At 34.3% G+C, this 20055-nt stretch overlaps 1 pseudogene; it reads right to left on the bottom strand.

Moving 5' to 3' along the window:
- Positions 1-18067: 18067 nt before the first annotated feature.
- Positions 18068-18166, bottom strand: LOC132287365 (small nucleolar RNA R71; annotated as a pseudogene).
- Positions 18167-20055: the final 1889 nt, after the last annotated feature.

The following is a 20055-nucleotide window of genomic DNA, read 5'->3' as shown; positions in this document are numbered from 1 at the left end:
ATTTTTTATTTTTTAAAAAGGAGCAATATGATTGTAGAAAACAATGTAGAATAAATTAAGTAATTCATACCTCATTATTATCAACCAATTTATCATTGCCATGCCTGTACTTCATGACATAAAGTGTCTATGACCCTGTAAATAAATTAAGTAATTGAACAATATTATTGAAAATAAAAGAAAAGACAATAACTCTAAAAGAATTAGTAAAATAAAACAATAAAAATATTAAGAGATTGTATTAAGAATAACATCACGAGAATTCAAGAAGTGTAAGGAAAGAAAAAAGTACCGATTTGATTCGGCACAAATCAATTAGATGAATTCCTTCATTATAGTGTATATAATTATTAGAAGTTCAAAAATATAAGAGGTGTTTGTAATTAAAATTTTGACTTTTGGAATAGGTGTTCCTAATTAAAAATCACTGATCGTTTTAAAGAAAGAATTGGCAATACTCTAAATCTGATGACTCCAACAACAACTTTTATTTAGTTTAAAAAGAACTAAAAACAACTTTTATTCACTCAAAAAAATTAAATATATTATATAAAGAATTATATAGTGCTTTCTATAGGTTGTAGGCTTGAAAGTAGAGTAACATTAGAGAAAAAGAGAACATGATTTTTGAAATCTTATAACTCTTAGGTATATAAAGTGACAGATAATCCTTCTCTTTTGAAAATCACCATAGATGACCCTTTATAGGAGGTATTTTAACTGTTGATGTCTTTTGAAAAACAAATACTCTTTCTTATACATGGAGAAAAATAGTATAAAAAAATTATTTAAAAAAACAAAGAGACACATGAATTAAAGTTTTTCATTTAAAATCAGAAATTAGTTTGATTAAAGTAGAATTAAGAGTAAACAAAAATTTTTAAAATGCAAATTAATAAAGCATGGATGTATATGTTTATTGTGAGATATATTTTTGTAATTGACATACTTCGGTAACAAAACAAGTTCTAGTTGAGTTGTAATTTCTATAATTTTAGTTACCATATCAAACTCGACATCGACTGCGGAATTGAAAGTTTGTTCAGAAGAGGAAAGTACTATTGATTATTGGAAAGGAAAGAATAACACATTAGGATATCATTTCCCACTTATGACATAATTGCCTACGTGGTATATGTTCAAAGTTACCAAAATATAGAAAATCCAAGTTCCTGTTGGATTCTGTCAAGTGGGAACCGGTACTTGAATTTGAAAACCGGTTCTAGAAGCTACAATTCGAGAAACTCTATTCTGTTATTTGGGAACCACCGGTTCCAGAAGTCCTGATTGCAAAAGGTTTACAGTTTCCTTGTTCTATTTAATACCTTTTTTATCCAACTTTCCTTCCCAAGTCCTATGCACGAAATTTTCTTTATTTTCAAAAGAAATAAGACTCTACAAACCTCTATATAAACCATGTCATAGATATAGGTTTATTTACGGCTTTTGCATTATCAGTTTACTATTCTTAAAAAGCCTTACGAAGATTTTTGTCTCAGAAATTCTTAGAGAATTTTTTGTTAATCTTTCTAGAACACATACACATAAACACATAGAGAGTTTAGAGTTGTGTTCAAATCCTGAACGTGATCATACAGTTGCATCTACATCGATCAGACGAAAGTAGATCTACTTTTACATCGAATTTAAACGATTGAAGGACAGAAGTAAAAGCGATCGCACTTTAGAAGGGTTGGAGCATTCGTGGAGTGTTGTCTAATCTGCTACTCTGCTACAAATATTAAGCATAAGCCTGAGGTCAAGTTGCTGTTGGACGGGAAGTCGGAAAGCCAGAAGATTATCAGCAGTTGGTGTTTGGTAGAACGATAGGGTGTGAGCTAGAGTCAAAGTTCTGTGTACTTTGTTTCAAGTATAGTGGATCGGTTTACTTTGGACTGCACAGTCCACGGAGCTTTTCCCATACAAAAGAGTTAATGTATTTTATCAACTGGGGTTTCCTCGCTAAAATCCTGGTGTCATCTCTAACTTTACTTTGCTTTATTTTATGTTACATGATATTAATTTATTAATTGCTAAAATAAAGAAAATTGGTAAAGACACAGATCTGTTTTAAAATAATCAAAACTTTTTAAGTATATTTCGTTGCGTACAACTCACAATTTGGTATCAGAGTCAATCTCTACACATTGAGTTGATCCTTGCTGGAAAGTTTTGTTTTGTTTTTTAAAAATTATTTTCAAAATCATGTCTTACGCGTTAAAAGAAGGCAGTTCTAATCAACGTCGTCCTTTATTTAAAGGAGATAATTACAATTTTTGGAAATCAAAGATAAATGCCTATTTGCAAAATTCTGGTGGTAAAACTTGGGCAATAGTTGAATCTAGCTATACACCTCCTACAGTAGATACAACTGTGGATGGTAAAATAGTCAAAGAGTTAAAAGATACTTTTGCTTTTACTGTTATTGAAACTGAGCGTAATGATGCTAATGGCAAAGCTTTATATTCAATTATTAATTCTATTATTCAATCTGAATATGCTAGAATTTCTGATTGTAAAACTACTAAAGAAGCTTGGAATATTGTGTAGGTTACTCATAAAGGAACTTCAAAAGTGAAGTTGTCCAAAATTCGGTTGCTTTCTCATAAATTTGGGAACATCATGATGAAAGAAGATTAATCATTTTCTGATTTTTATTCTAGTATTCTTGAAATAATTTCTGAACTGCATCACTTTGGTAAAAAAGTTAGTGATAAGAAAATCTGTGAAAAAATCTTAAGGTCTTTATCTAAAAGATTCCAAATTAGAGTTGAAACCATCATTGAACATTAGGATTTGTCTACCAATAAAGTAGATGAGATGGTAGGTTCATTGAAATTTTTGAAATGCAGAACTTTGATTAAAGTCAGAAGGAGAAAAATCTTGCTTTAAAATTTACACAGGTTGAGAATTCTATGGATGACAACTCTGATGATGATATTGTGTTTTTGTCAAGGCAACTCATCAGATTTTGCAAAGACAACAGAGGAGAATGAATAGCAACATGGCTAATCCTCAAAATTTTGACAAGACGTCGAAGTTTAGGTTTAATGAAAAGAAAGTAGAAGAATCTAAAAGAACTGAATTCATATGCTGGAATTATGGTGGCAAAAGTCACGCATCCAATGTTTGTCCTAGTCCTAGGAAAGAACAAAATGATAAGAATAAAGGAAAAGTAATGAAAGTTTTTATATCTGAAAGTTCTACTTTAAGTGATAATAATTCTCCTCAAGATGATATTAATGATTTTTCTTATGTCGCTTTTCTTGATAGAGGTCCTCATATCGTTTCTTTATCTGACTCTGATATTTCAGATAACGAAGACAATGAAGTTCATGATGAATAGGTGTAAGAGGCTGAAAAGGATGATGAAAGATTAAAGAAGATGATCGAAGAAACCATTGAAGTCAAGCAGGCAATCAATAAGCTACCAAAAGAGCTTATCTAAGCAAAAGGAGAGAATAAAGATCTAAAGAAACAAATTGATGAAGGAAAAATGATAACTTTTGAAAGCAATTCTGTCATCATTGAGCTTGAGAAACAGATCATCATTCTTGAGGATAAGGTAAATAGTGCTATCTCTCTAAAGGAATATATTGTTTTAAAAATTGATTATCTTGAATTTAAATTGAAATCGGAACAAGATAAACTGAAATGATTTAATAAAAGTCAAAACAGTTTGAATAAGATAATCAACATGAGTAAGGATGTGAATGATAAAACAAGGTTAAGATTTGTTAAAGGTTCTTTTAGTAATCTAGGTAAAACAATTTTTGTTAAACTTGCTGTTATGCCTAAACCATATTTGTTTGATGCATCACATTCTAATATGTCTTATGTGTTTAAATTGCTACATTGCACTTTTTGTCGAAAGAATGGACATAAGTATAACTCATGCCTTCATAGAAAAAAGAAAGACTTTTCTAAAAATCATTCTCAAAATTCTCATGCTAAAAAAAATGTGCGTTCTAGGAAGAAAAAGAATGTGTCACCTAAGATTTTTAGAGCTAAAAATTTGCCTAAGGAAGAGGTAAAGAAAGAAAAAGAATTTCAGGAAATGAAAGTGAGAACTGTTTGGATCAAAAAAGTTTAATTTGATCAATTATGTGCTTGTTGAGTCCATGGAACAAGTTTCCAAAAGGACTTCACCTTCAAACTAAGTCCTTTGAAATTCAGTGATCATGGCTTGTGTTTAAAAGAAAATTTTGTTGCCATTGGATCACTTGTTAGGATTTGGTTGAGGTTTTGAGTTTCTGATCATAGTCTTTATAATATATTTGAGAAAATTTTTCCATTGAATTTATGATCTATCTTTGAATGCAAATTTGGACACATTTTTTTTTTTTTTTTATATTAAAAATAGATTCTTAGTTTATCATCTATACAATGAAAGTTGATTTGCATTGATTAAGAGATTTTTAGATTTGAATCTCTTAAGTTCATAACATTTTGTGCACTAGTCCAAATCTGAAAATTTTGATTGAAAATCTTTGAATTGTTGACTAGGGTATATTGATCACGAAAGTTATAAAGGTTTTTGTTTGGAAAAAAAAATTAGGAGCTTGAAATCAAAGAAAAAAAAATGAATAAAGTCAGCTTGAAAAAGAAAAAAAAAATGTGAAAAGTGCTAAATTCTTTGTTTAGGAAAAGGCTACCTATTGAGATGTGTTCGAAAGCTCCCATTAAACTTTGAAGAGGAGCTGAATGAGTAAAAAGAAAGGTGGAGACAAGTTGAATTGGAGAATTGATGTCTGCTCTTTAAAGTGAAAGCCACCTTACTTAGAAAAATTGCTCAAAGACAATTTTATCTTGATGTATTTTGATCAATATGGTTTGGACAATGATTTATTGATAATTGATTGAAAATTGATGAGATGGATTGCACACACACACTTGGATTTGCTAGATTGATTTCTAAATGTTTTATTAAAATTTGCAAGTTAAAATTTATGTTGTGATTATTTCCTAAGAATTGAAATTGGTTGAATATTCTATGGAGTCGAAATTTTCATTCATAGATAACTTTGAATTTTTTTTGGAAATTTAGATCATTGTGTGGAATTGAAAGACTTTGTTTGATTGCTCAATGACTTATTGTTTATTTTATTTATTTTTTTTTTTTAAAATGAAAAATATAAAAAATTCAAAAAGATTTTTGATTTTAGTTTGTAGATTTTTGTTTTGGTTGTTCATTGAGTAAATCACAAAGTCAGTTGAAAAATTTTTGAAAAATTTTCAAGGCTAAAAAGCATACTGTCTCTTTCTTACCGGTTCCACACATTCTTACCTGTTCAGGTTGCAAAAAAGCAAGGCTAAAGCTTACTGGAGCTTGGCTACCAGTACCACAAGTTTGGTACCGGTTCAATAGGGTCCTTGCTTTGCAATAGCTCACTGCCAAGTGGGAACCAGTTCCCACATTGGCTACCGGCTCCTGGCAGCATGAATAGGCATAAAAGGAACATTTTTTGGTTTTTGTTGGGCAATGTTGCACACACCTTTTCTCTTTCTATATATACACTCTCTCTTTCTATATTTCTCATATACATATCTTCATATATTTTGTTTCAATCTTGCATCATTCTCGTCATATAATTGCAAGTTGAACATGGAATCATTCATTTGATCTTGAGAGTTGAAGATTGAAGATTGCAATTAAGGATTGAAAATGAGTTTGGGTTTGAAGCTCTCTAGTGGATTGGTTAATTTTATATGACGATCCTTGCTTAGTTGAAGATTAAGACTTAGTTGGGTTGAGATTGAATCATCCTTTGCTTGTTGTGTTGCTTGTTTGGGGGGTTTTTGAAGATTCAAATTTGTTTATCCAAGAACAAGTATTGAAGTGCACGCCAAGTGTTCAACAAAATTACTGAGTGAGCTTCGGAGCCTCAAACCAAAAAATTTCGAACACAAGATGCCTCCAAAATTGTCTCGGAAAGCCAAAGGTAAAGGAATTGCATCACCTCCACCTCCCAAAAGAGCTTGAACAACACTTTCTATCCGAGAACCACAATAGGGTTTACATGCTCCAAAGGACGAACCATCTTCTCTTGTGCAAACTTCCTCGCCTTCTACTGAAATATGACCTGGGTATCCTTCAGTTTCTGATATAGGTAAGGCTGAGTTTACTCAAGAACACTTCTATAATGAGCATGCATGGAAGGTATACACTAAGGTGTATAAGAACGGTCCGATAAAGTCAGAATGTAATGTGAACTTGAAAAAGCTTAAGGATAGTCCTGGGAAAAAGCTTGTTAATTACATTGAGAAGCATAAGTGGTTATTCTTTACCATGATGGTGATTACCTATAGTCTAGATATGGTTCATTATTTCTAGTTAAATATCTGAAAAGTTTATGATTCTGGATATTTGGAGGTTTTATTATTTGGCAAGGACTACGTGGTTGATATAGATGTGATCGGAAAAATTCTTGGCATACCTAAGAGTTTTACTAGTACAGGATATCGTCTTCCACTTAATCATTCAAGACTGAAGTGGGAAGATATCTATAATGCGTTATGTGTTCCAGACTCACCAAGGTACCCTGACTACATTCCATCTCGTTATCTTACAGATGAGGCAGCGTTTCTGAATCTGTTTGCCATCTCCAATCTCGGTTATTTTGGGAAGAAAGATGGTATCTCTTCAGATCGTGCAGATGTATTATATTTACTATCTATTGATGCACTAATACATCTTGATTCTTCTATCTATAGACTGATGGTAGCACATTACAAGAACAATACCAAGAAGAAGTCTTCTAAATTCCCAATGATTATTATGGGTTTGTATCGGCATTTTGAGAATCCACTTCCACCTCGTGCTCATCATATTAAAATTATGTCTGAGATGGATGTTAGAGCTTTTAACAAGTCTAAATCAATAAGAGCTTCATCTAGGAAAGCTAGCAGGAGTTCAGCTACTTCTTCGTCATCACTTCCTAAGATTACTTAGCTCTTTCCGACTAAACGGAATTTTACCACATTTGATGCTAATCTTCTCTACTCACTGATTCTTCAGAATCATAAGGCCATGATGGATGCTGTTATTGATCTTCAAGAAGATGTTAGATTACTTAAATAGTAAGATTGGTAGTACTTCTGAGGACATCTACAGACTAGCCCCTCCAGATCCATCATTTATCGCTGAGGATGAGAGAGATGAGGATGATGAGACAGATGCTGATGCAAAGGATGATGAGAATGGGAGTGGGAGTGGGAGTGATTCTGATGATGGTGATGAGGACATTCTGACGTCTACAGTTCCATTCGCTGGAGATGATCCTGATGCTTGATTCTATGTTCATATCATACATGCATCACTTTTTGTTCAGTTTTTACATTGTCATGACTTGCTATTTTTGGATATTATCTTTTGACTGTTGACATGTACTAAACTGATTATTGTTTTCTCTGTTTCATAAAATCTCTACTCTTAATGTAATGTTTCAATTGATTTGTCAATTTTGTTCCAAAAAGGGGGAGACATTAAGGGTTAAAGGGGAGAGTAGTAATTTGAAAATTTCACACTTTTGGATATATTATTCAGGGGGAGTTTTTATTTTGTTTATTAAGCTTTCACTAGTAGTTTTGCTTGATCCATGTGTAGGAAATCAGGTGAGATTTTGTCCAAGAGAAGAATAGAGAACAGAGATACAAAATTCTGTGTTTTCTTAAACAATTGTAATTTACTTTTCTGCTTTGGGTAGATAATTAAATTATTTTTAGCGTTTTGTCATGAAATTGCCAAAGGGGGAGATTGTGAGATATATTTTTATAATTGGCATATTTCAGTAACAAAACAAGTCCTAGTCGAGTTGTAATTTATGTAATTTCAGTTACCATAGCAAACTCGACATTGACTATGGAATTGGAAGTTTGTTCAGAAGAGAAAAGTACTGTTGATCATTAAAAAGGAAAGAATAACATATTAGGACATCGTTTCCCACTTAGGACACAATTACCTACATGGGATATGTTCAGAGTTACCAAAATACAGAAAATACAAGTTCCAGTTGGATTCTATCAAGTGGGAACCGGACCTGAATTTGGGAACCGGTTCCAAAAGCTACAATTCGAGAAACTTTATTCTGTACTTTGGGAACCGGTACCAAGATTGGGAACCGGTTTCCAGAAGTCCTGATTGCAAAATGTTTACAGTTTTCTTATTCTGTTTAATACCTTTTTTATCCAAATTTCCTTCCAAGTCCTATGTATGAAATTTCCTTTATTTTCAGAAGGAATAGGACTTTACAAACCTCTATATAAACCATGTCATACACATAGATTTATTTACGGCTTTTGCATTATTAGTTTGCTATTCTTAAAAAGCCTTAGGAAGATTTTTGTCTTAGAAATTCTTAGAGAATTTTCATTTCATCTTTCTAGAACACATACACATAAACACATAGTGAGTTTAGAGTTGTAGTGTTCAAATACTGATCGTGATCATACAGTTGCATCTACATCGATCAGACAAAAGCAGATCTACTTCTACATCAAATTCAAACAATTGAAGAACAGAAATAAAAGCGATTGCACTTTGGAAGGGTTGGAGCATTCGTGGAGTGTTATCTAATATACCTGCTACACTTCTACAAATATCAACCATAAGCCTGAGGTCAAGTTGCTGTTGGACGGGGAGTCGCAAAGCCAAAGGATTGTCAGCAGTTGGTGTTTGGTAGAACGATAGGGTGTGAGCCAGAATCAAAGTTCAGTGTACTTTGTTTCAAGCATAGTGGATCGGTTTACTTTGGATTGCACAGTCCACGAGGTTTTTCCCATACAAATAGTTGACGTATTATATCAACTAGGGTTTCCTCGCTAAAATCCTGGTGTCATCTCTAATTTTACTTTGCTTTATTTTATGTTGCATGATATTGATATATTAATTGCTAAAAAAAAGAAAGTTGGTAAAGACACAGATCTGTTTTAAATTAAACAAAACTTTTTATGTTTTTTTTTTTCGCTGTGTACGACTCACATTTATGATTAATAAATAAAATGTTTATAATTTTTTTACTAATGGGTTTATAACATGAAATAACTTAAAGAATAAATAAAAATACACATCACCTTTGCTTCATTTGGTTGTGGCAAGACTTGTTTGAAAATGCTGAAAGAGATATGTTATTTAGTACCTGGGGGGGCAATTACTAAATACCCCCGGCCAATTACAAGATCCCAGTTCTTATTATTAAGGTAAATGAGAAATTGTTGTTGGTTAAGGGTATTTAACAACGGCTACTCCTAGGTAGTGTATAATTTTTCACACATGAGAATGAAGTTTGTTGAAGCAAAAATCAGTACGACTCGGAACAATGATGTTTACATACAAAAAAAATGGAGATTATGTCATCTCGGATGGCGCCAGGGTGCCGGCTGAGAACCCTCCGACGATCAAGTTAGTACTTGGGCTCGTATAACAGAAAAGTTAATTCTGTATTAAATGTTTAAGAGCTTTTTTTTTTTTTTTTTTTTTTTTTTTTTTTTTTCTCATACCTTGTTCAATGACTTTCTCTAATATCCCTAATTTCTGGAGATTGATTTAAGTGTTTTTATTGTATTTTTATTTACTTATGTGGCTATTTGATTATTTGCTTTTATATTTAATTATGTAATTATTTGATTATTTGCTTTTAGTTATTTTATTTATTTTTATTTTGTTTAATTTAAATTTATTGATGTGGATAATTATGTATATGCATTCTTTTAATTGATTTCATGTGTGATGTGTTTATTTAATTAAATGGCTTTTAAATGCTTAATTATTTAGTTAAATGGTTTGCTTATTTTATTTTATAAAGGTTATGGATTGGGCTTATAGTCATCTTTGGACCAACTAGATGGGTCTTGGACTATTTGGAAGGGATCCTAGATGGGTTGGATATAGGCCCATGGGGATTAGTGTGTATATATATATATATAATATTGTGTGTATGTGTATATATATATATGTATATTAAGTTTTAATATAATAATTATAGTTATTATTATTAATTATATTTTGTTAGACGTGTTGTAGGATTAGGGTATAACTATATGTAGTGTGTATATATATATATATGCATATATTGTAGATTTAAAAAAGAAAAGAAGAAAAAAAGAATATAGAGGGGCTAGAGAGAGAAGGGTGTGTGAGAGAGAGAGAGAAGAAGAAGAAGAAGAAGAAGAAGAAGATGATGATCCACTCGTGGGTAGATCGGATTAGTGGAATGAACAACAGTAACCCAAAGGCTGTCGGCGTTAGAGAAAAAGAATAAGGAATAAGGAGTTTAACTTTCGATCCAAAAGCTTAAGGCAAGTCCTCTGGTCTACACTTCTTCTTAGATCTATGTTTTGTATGTCTCTAGTATAACTTTAGGGAATTAAATTAAAGATTAAAATCAGGTTTGCATGTGTTAAAAAGGATTTGAATTGAGAATTCCATGTTTATGCGTTTATACTTCTGCAACTATGAGATCGGGATTATTCATGTATGAAACTTGGATTTTAGGTCGCTTAAATGATAGATCTTGGTTGATATTAATGTTGGACATCAATTCGGATATAGTAACATGTTTTAGGACCCGTAACAATGGAGAACAGGGTAAAAAACGGACTTCTTGAGTTGTTTCCCAAAACAACGCTTGAGTACTGTTTTATAAGGCTCGAGTGCCCTCTTCTTGGAAATAGTGCTCGAGCGCTATTGGTTAGCGCTCGAGCCCAGAGAGAGGGGGGGTGCTCGAGCGTTGTGACGTATGTTTGGGTAAAACGGGTTCCATTCAGCCCCGAATTAATTATTTAAGTTTCTGAACACTAAAGAGGAACTTAAGAACACTGATATTTGGATTATAAGGCATGATGGTTAACTATGCATGATGATTTGGATTTGTTCAAATAAGAACTTGTAAATTTAATCTTATAAATTGTTTTAACATGAGATTAAATGTTTAGTATGATATAAATTTGTGAATCTCTTAATTAGATGTAGAAAACTTTAAATAACTATAAGTTATTCGTGAGATTAAATAACATTAAATTGTATGTTATATTTTACTGTTATGTGATGATGTAATTTTAATCAGGTGTATAGCTGTATTTTATGATCTTAAACATGATTTATACATATGTGGAATGTTGGGAACCATTGTCAGGATATGGTTCTATGTCATGCCATTGTTAGGATATGGATGACATGCCATTGTTAGGATATGGCTATTTATTTTATGTATTCCTGAACCATTGTCAGGATATTGGAACAGTAGTTGGTTATTGGTGTGCCATTGTCAGGATATGGGTAGTTATATATATATATATATTATATGTACCATAATACAAGCTTGGGGTCTCGTGGTCAGTGGTTAGGAAGGAGACGTATATTGCCAATTGAGATGGGTAGCTTTATTTAGGGACGTGTGTGCCCTGGTAGAAAGAGAACTCATGACCACCTCGTGTGCGCTTTGCATAAGATACTCACTATCCGGTTGAGTCTGCCTTAGTCCAATGAGAGTCTTTAGTGTTTATATTCATTTATCGACTATGTAGCTATTGCATGAGTTAGCTGTAGATGTATAGTTCATCAGGTCTATGTTTGGGTTGTCGTAGAAAAGACTTGTTCATGGGATTTGACCCACTTTTGTGATTTTTTTCAAATCCTCGTCAGTAATAGGATTAGAGATTATTCATGCAGACCAGAGACTTGTCTTCATTACTCTTCCGATCTTGTCAGCGTATAATTCTTCTTCATGATTATTTATTTAAGTTTTAGACAGTTATATTTATTTCAGTTATAGGATTTTTATTAGGAGTCCACGTTGAGGATTCCTAAGTTTTTATTTTAGAGAATTAATTATATTTGGGAATTTGTAGATTTTTCTTCAAAGGATTATTTATGTTTGGGAATTAATGGATTCATTTAGAGGATTTATTATTTATTTGTTTATTAGTTAGTTTTCTCTTTAACGATATTATTTTTTTATTATTTATCTTTTTGCATTCAGTATTCGATTTAAAATATTAATTGTTTTGATATCCCTCAGTCTCGTGCATGGACTTGATAAACCCATGTTATGGAATCGAGGAGTATCGTAGTTGGTATTAGAGAACTTCAGGTTCAAGTGTCTTTAGAGTTTTTCGTTATAGGACTTCTATGTTGTGTACTCTTTTAATTAGAGCCTAAGTTTTAGGATTAATTGTATTCCTTTATGGTCCGTTAAAATCATATTGACGTTTATCTTTTTATATTAACAGAGTGGTTAACGTAAGAAAAAGATGGGAAAGGGAGCACATCTGGAGAACAAGGCAATAAATGAGGGTGGCGCATAGGCAACAGAATCTCCTACGACGTTAGCAGGTTGCAGAGAAGCAACAATTTCCTTTGTTTCAGGAGGAGGACCAAGAGCACCAGGAGCCTCAGGATCAGGACCATAACCAGGGCAGGGATCCAGAGTATCCTCCTCAGATGGCTGATATTATTGCTCAGGCAGTAGCTGCAGGGGTAGCAGCTGCGCTTCAAAATAAGCCATCTGATAAGGATACTCTGGATCCTACATAATGTATGAATGGTTATATTTTGATGAATTTATGCATTGCTGTCGAGTTAAATGGTGTTCATGAGCTTATAATTGATGTTTATGGATATAGGGTAGCATTCGAATAGGTTTGGGAAATGATCATTTCGACTATCTCATTTTTGGATTTCATCTAACCTCTTAGATGGGGGTGTCTGACCAGCTAGTTGGGTAGGGCAATACATGGGCTAGATGGTGATGAGCGCTGAAAAGTGCGTATTTAAACCCCTTAAGCTTAGGCATTCTAGTACCTTTATCTATCTTACTTTACCATTTTAGATTGATTTCGTATTATTTCCATTTTCAGGCACTTATCCCGAAAATAAGCTAACTCAGCCAAATAAGAGCTTAATTGAAGCAATTCTGGGATTAAACAAAGAAAGGAGTAAAGTGGAGAAAGAAAGAAGCAAATGAAGCGAAAGGTGATAAGCAGCAAAGTTCGATCGATCCAAATTCAAAGTTCGATCGATCGAACAATGATCAATCTCAGCACTTCAAGACAAATCTAAGCCTAGACTCAAAAGCATAAAGTCCAAAAGTTCGATCGATCCAACACCATCCTTCGATCGATCGAACACTTTTGTCTTTATTCAAATGATTGATCCTATCTACAGCTGTACCATCCACTAACCACTTTGGTCAATTTCCCATAAATATCTCCCAAAATATTCTTATATCTGTATATTTTACTCCATCAGGTGCATCACAGTGACTTCAGTGAGAGAATGCTACCCAATTTTTAGGACCACCCTTACACCTCTCTCATTTCTTTATCTGTTTATCCCATTTACACTTGCATGTCCACTGTGCACTGATTATCCCATTTTGTTATCTGATAAGTTTATCCAAGTGCTAATTTTCAGGACCACAGTTCATCCCAAGTTTGGGGGGGTTATGCCACCCACTTCGGATACTTCAGTCCTAATCATTCTTGTTTAGTTGCACTGGTATACTCTTTCCTTTGTTCTCTTGCACATTGAAGACATTGTGCCATTTAAGTTTGGGGGGGATGGTGCTTTACAGTGTTAGTTTTAAATTCAAATTTTGAGCATGACTTGTGTATTTGAGGGATATTTCTATGATTGGTCCATATCTAGCTATGATTTTGATCTTTTGAGGACTATATTGCTTAAATTTAAAAATTGCTTGACTTGAGAGTCTAATACTCCTTGTATATCTTAGGGATGCCATTTAGGAGTAAATTTTTCAAAAAATTGATATCTTGCTTGCATTTGTGGTCCACATCATCCTGATTTTGTGATTGTTTTGAGATTCACTCTAGGATTCTACACTAGCATAGGCGCATACTAACATTCATTTGTGGGGTACATGCTTTGTTGATTATTGAATTGGTTATATCCCAATTGGACTAGTAGTGCATTGAAACCTTTCATTCTTGATAAAGGTGGATAACAATCCCTTTTCACTAAGTAACCGGGATTCTAATCTCATCAAGCACTGAACTTCTCGCGCTAAAAGGTGGAGGGCCCAAACTCTGGGTTAATAATTGAACTTGCTTCCAATAATAAAAAAAAAAAAGCAAAAGCAAAAGCAAAAGCAAAAAAAAGTGAGCCTTCTCCCAAAAGGTGAGAAGTGGGAAATGATTAGATGGAAATTGTCTTGATTTGTAGCCTAGTTGATTTGAGCTTGTAAGTCCGTAGGGGTGTTTGAACGCCTAATGCCCTAAGGCCGTCTAGTTTGGGAGTCATTGACCTAACGCTCGATCTCATGAATCGCTAGAAAGCTTAATAGATCAACATATTGCACCATTCTTCCATCTTTGATCCTATAAAAAAAGTAAAAACTAAAAATAAAAAAATGAGTGAAAAGAATAAGCGCACCTAGATGAATAAAGCTTTAATAAAAGGTCCACTTTTTGTCTTAATGATTGGTACTAGATTTGTATACTAGTTTGTGGATGTGATTAATTCTTTAGTTGGCTAAGATAACAACATATTTGATGCCGGTCCACTCAAAAGGATTCTAGAGTTGTTTTGATTTGCATGAGCATTTTCTTGATGTGTGGAGGACCATATTTGCTTGCTTGATGTTGAGATTTTGGGAGATTGCTTTGAAAAGGTTGAAAAATTGCATACTTGAGGTAGTTTTCTCCCAATGCTTGTTTGCAATATTGGTACCTCTTTTGAAAGAATGAGCTTAATGTTTGTGGGTACCATTTCTGGAAACCCTCACGAGACTTCACTCGTCCACTAAGGGTAACCTAGGGGTTTAAAAGGCTTGTTGCATGTGCTAAATGCAATCGTGTTCCCTACGAAAGTGCATTATCCATTTATTGTTTTCTAGTTCATAGTTGTGTAGTTGTTCATTTCATTCATTTACTTTCTAATTCATTGCTAGGAACTAGCAATATTTAAGTTTGGGGTTGTGATGAGCACTGAAAAGTACGTATTTAAACCCATTAAGCTTAAGCATTCTAGTACGTTTATCTATCTTATTTCACCGTTTTAGATTGATTTCGTATTATTTCCATTTTTAGGCACTTATCCCAAAAATAAGCTAACTCAGCTAAATAAGAGCTTAATTAAAGCAATTCTGGGATTAAACAAAGAAAGGAGCAAAGTGGAGAAAGAAAGAAGCAAATGAAGCCAAAGGTGACAAGCAGCAAAGTTCGATCGATCCAAGTTCAAAGTTCGATCGATCGAACAATGATCGATCTCAGCACTTCAAGATAGATCCAAGCCTAGACCCAAAAGCATAAAGTCCAAAAGTTCGATCGATCCAATACCATCCTTCGATCGATCGAACACTTTTGTCCTTATTCAAATGATTGATCCTATCCACAGCTGTACCACCCACTAATCACTTTTGTCCTTTTCCCATAAATATCTCCCAAAATATCTCAGATTTGTCTTTTTCCAAAAAGCTCAGCCAGTTGGATCGATCTAGCCTAAGTTCGATAAATCTCAGCCAGTTCGATCGATCCAAGTCTAAGGTTCGATCGATTGAACTTCCTCCAGTACGAAAAAGTTAAAATTCCATCTCTTTGAAAGTTGTCCTTTATCCAATCATTAGGGAATATTGTGTGCACGAACTCAGCTCACTTTGGGTGTCATTTTGACCTACCTATATAAGGATAAGGATTGCTTTTACAAAGGAGCCAATATTGTTTTCATATCATCTCTTGGAGAGGAAGCTTAGAGGAGGAGGAGGCTAGAGACACCATTGGAGACTCTTCATCAACCAAGGAGCAAGCTTTTTCCATGGAGTTAGCCCTTGAGGGTTGGAACAACATCACCATGAGTGGCTAAACATCCTCTTGGGGCTAGAGTTAGCCCCAAACATGCTTTCTATATCTTAATCTTGTGTATTATTGAGGGATTAGTGTTGTGCTTAATGTTTTAACACTTTGATATATTTAGATCTTGTTTATTCAATGATTCATGTGGTTTAATGCTTCCAATTGATCATTTCATTCTATCCATATGTCTATGTATGCTAGAATAGATGTTCATGTGCTTGTCTCTAGATTTTGTGTTATTAATGCATGTCTATGTGTATTGATGCTATAGATTTGGAGATTGTCAAAACATAGTGCTTAAAGGAATGCTCTTGTGTTTCTCTTGATGGTTCATACTTATTCCTTGATGGATTGTGCCTCTCCCCTAGTTTATTTTCATGCTAGTAATGTAGATGTAGTGTAGTTGTAATGTAGTGTTAAATGGGAGGACAATCTATGCTTGTTGTTTGATGATCCGAGCTTTTGAATGCAAGTAGCATATGTCTCTATCCTTGTGTTGTATTTGGATTGTGAGCTTAATGAAAGGATTAATGACTTGTTTTGATCTATTGTGCCTTTCACATGTTGTTTAGACAATATATGCTTCATTGCTTAGATATATTGTGCCTTTCACATGATGTTCAGACAATACATGCTTAACTAGTCATCCTTACTTGTTGAATCAACTAAACACACACACACCAATATTGCAACACACGATTTGCCCTCATTAATCACTTGTCAATAATATAGAAATGCATTGCTTGGTGGTGATCTCTAAACCCCAAGATCTCTCTCTCTTGCTTACTCTTAATTGCATTTTTTTGCTATCACTTAGTTTAATTTAGTTGTTCTTCAATCAACCAACCATCCAATTGTTTGATCACTCGACCTACTAGCCCTAATTACAATTCCACGACATTGCTCGATCCTTACAATCCCTTGGGACGATCCCTACTTGCCCTAGCTATATTTTTAGTGAAAGGTAATAGTGGCTTCTATAAATGTAAAACTCTTAGCCTCCGCCTTAATGCACACTCTTAAGCTTGTGGTGTAGCGACACTCAAAAGAGAGCCACCAAGTTTTTAGTGCCATTGTCGGGGATTGATTGATTAGATTAGGCAACATCAGATTTGTGGAACTGATTCGGATTAGTATTCTTTTGATTACTTTACTTCTATTTTTCTTTTTGGTTACTTATTGTGTTGATTACTTGACTAGGTGCATTATCGGAGAAGAAGCAAGCAAAGGAGCCATCGAGCGTTCAATTCTAGCAAGTAAAGAAAGTAAAAAGCTAAAAATTCTAAAAAAATTGCTAAGCTAAGCTTTAAACTTGGAGTTGAAGTGCTAAAGGACCTTTGTAAGACTTTCTCTACTCAATCCCTTAGTTAAATTGTCGGCCCGCGTGGAGGCTTATTTTTAATTGTCTTGCATCATTGTTGTAAAGCATGGGAGTATGAATTAAGTGTTTGTGAAAGAAGTCTAATTGCATTGTTGTGAAGGCATAGTGTTTGTCATTCTTTGTGTTTGTTGTGTTTTGCATTGTGCATGCATGGACGTTGTTCATTGAGACTAACTCTTGTCTCTCTTGATTTGTATCTTGAATCTATCGTTAGAAATCCTAGGGGAATAGGAAGTTCAAATAGAGCCAATCTATCAATGGATGACCATAATGACAATCATGTTGAGGACTTTGGTCACATAGACTAACAAGTTATCCTTCATCCCAATGTGCACAATGAGAACATACAAGTACCTTTAGGCATGCCTAAGCCATTCATTCACCAACCACCACAACAACAAGGCCAAGTTCCATATGGAATGCCAAGGCCAATGTATGCTCCACAACCTCCCATCAACAATCAAGGAATTCAAAACCAAGGTGTTCAATTGCACCTTAAGTAGCTAATCCACCTCTTGCTTTAAGAGACCATTATGTACCTAATGAGTATAATGCACCTACATGCATCCAATTGCCTCCATTTAGAGCACATCATTATGAAATTAAGCCACAAACCATTCAAATGCTTCCTAACTATCATGGACTTCCAAGTGAAGAACCTTACAAGCATTTGGATGAGTTTCTTGAAGTATGTTCCACCGTAAAATATATAAACATGCCGGAAGAGATTTTAAGACTCAAACTTTTTTCATTCACCTTAAAAGACAAGGCAAAGTATTGGTTTAACAATCTTAGGCCTTTTTCAATCACTTCTTGAGCAGAAATGCAACAAGAGTTCTTGAAGAAGTACTATCTGGTTTCTAAGACCAATGCCATGAGAACCTCAATTCGATAATTTTCACATGGGGATGGAGAAACGTTTCATGAGGCATGGGAACGCTTCAATGAATTGCTTAGGAAGTGTCCACATCATGACATGCCCAAATGGCAATTAGTTCAATACTTCTTTGAGAGCTTATCGGACAACTATAAGGGTATGGTTGATGCTTCCATGGGTGTCTCATACATTGATAGGCATGAGGATGACGTGTGGCATCTCTATGAGAGCATGAGTGAAAATTCTTTGCATACAACACTATCATCCAAGAATGGTAGAAATTCACAAGGTAGGAAGAGTGTTGGCTTACATCAAGTCGACCATTCAAATGAAATAGCCGCCGAAATGAAGTCTTTATCTCAAAGGTTTGATCAATTTTTGATTAACCAAAACACGGCGAACCAAGTATTTTCCTTCCCTAACCATTCTCATCGTGCATCAAATGAAACATGTATGACTTGTTCCAGTGTTCTTCATTCTCCTTCTCATTGTCCTCACGGATAAGTGCAAAATGAACCAAATGAACAAGTCAATGCAGCTTTTGTGAACCAAGGGAACAATCCTTATGGTACTCATTATAATCTAAGTTAGAGGAATCATCCGAATTTTTCTTGGAAAAACCAAGGAGATGGCTCAAACCCTTCCCAAGGCGGTTTTCAAGGGAAGTACATTCGACCTCCACTTCAAAACCAAGGATCCCAAGGTTATAGACCTTATCAATCACAAGGGAATCAATTTGCTAATTCTTATTTTCCTAACCAATCTTATTCCCAAGGTAGTACTAGAAGTCCCGCCTTTGAAGAGAAAGTTTTAAATGCTTTGGGCACTTTAGAGGCTAACACTCAATTGCTTCATTCTCACTCTCAATCTATTGTGAAGCTAGAAACCCAAGTAGGGCAAATAGCAAGCACTCTCAATGTAAGAGAAAAGGGAAAGATGCCTATAAATGCCCCACCTAAGCAACAATGTGTTGTGGAAACCCATTCCTCATCGGAAGGTCACACCATTGAACATGTTAATGCGGTGACTACCTTGCAGAGTGGTAGGATTGTGGACAATGAAGTTGGAATGTCCAATGAAGAGAGTGAACCGGTGCAACCTCAAGTTGTCACCCGTCCCGTTTCACATCCCATTCCTCCTTCATTGCATATATATGATCTTGTAAATGAGAAAGTTTTGAAAGATGTGTTTGAAAAAGAAGTTTTGAAAAATGATGTTGAAAAGGTTTTGTTGAAAAATGATTTGAAAACTTCTTATGTTGAAGAGAGTTCAAAAGAAAATTTTGAAAAAGTGTTTGAACCAAGAGTTCCATTTCTGGATGCCTTAAAAGGATCCATTTCAAAAGACAAGCAAAAGGCAAATACCAATGAAATCATGGAAATGTTTAGGCAAGTGAAAGTTAATCTTCCACTATTGGATGCAATCAAGCAAATTCCGGCTTATGTCAAATTCTTTAAAGACTTGTGCACCCAAAAGTGGAAGAATAAGAGCCAAGTACCAAGAAAAGTGGTTTTAACCGAGCAAGTAAACTTAATTTTGTAACATAACACTCTTCCAAAGTTTAAGGACCCCGATTCACCCACTACATCATACATTATTGGTGATCATATCATTAATCGGGCGCTTCTTGACTTAGGAGCAAGTGTTAACCTTCTTCCATATTCGGTTTATGTCAAATTGGGCCTAGGTGAATTGAAACCGACGTCGGTAGTTTTGCAACTTGCCGACTGATCCATTAAGAAGCCTAGGGGTATAATTGAGGATGTTTTGATAAAGATTGACAAATTCTTCTTTCCCGTTGATTTCGTTGTCATAGACACGGAACCAGTTCCCAATCCTAAGAACCAAATTCCGATTATCCTTGGCCGTCCTTTCTTGGCAACCGCTAATGCCAACATCAATTGTAGAATGGGGATAATGAAGATCTCATTTAGCCACATGAAGGTGAAGTTGAATATCTTTAATCCCACACCCAATTCATTTGACAAAT

The sequence above is a fragment of the Cornus florida genome, unplaced genomic scaffold (assembly GCF_030987335.1).
Source record: "Cornus florida cultivar Cherokee Brave unplaced genomic scaffold, ASM3098733v1 CherokeeBrave_3.0.0_Hap2_Chr11, whole genome shotgun sequence".
NCBI lineage: Eukaryota > Viridiplantae > Streptophyta > Magnoliopsida > Cornales > Cornaceae > Cornus > Cornus florida.
Note: the sequence above shows the minus strand (reverse complement) of the source record. Positions and strands in the feature narration are given on the sequence as shown.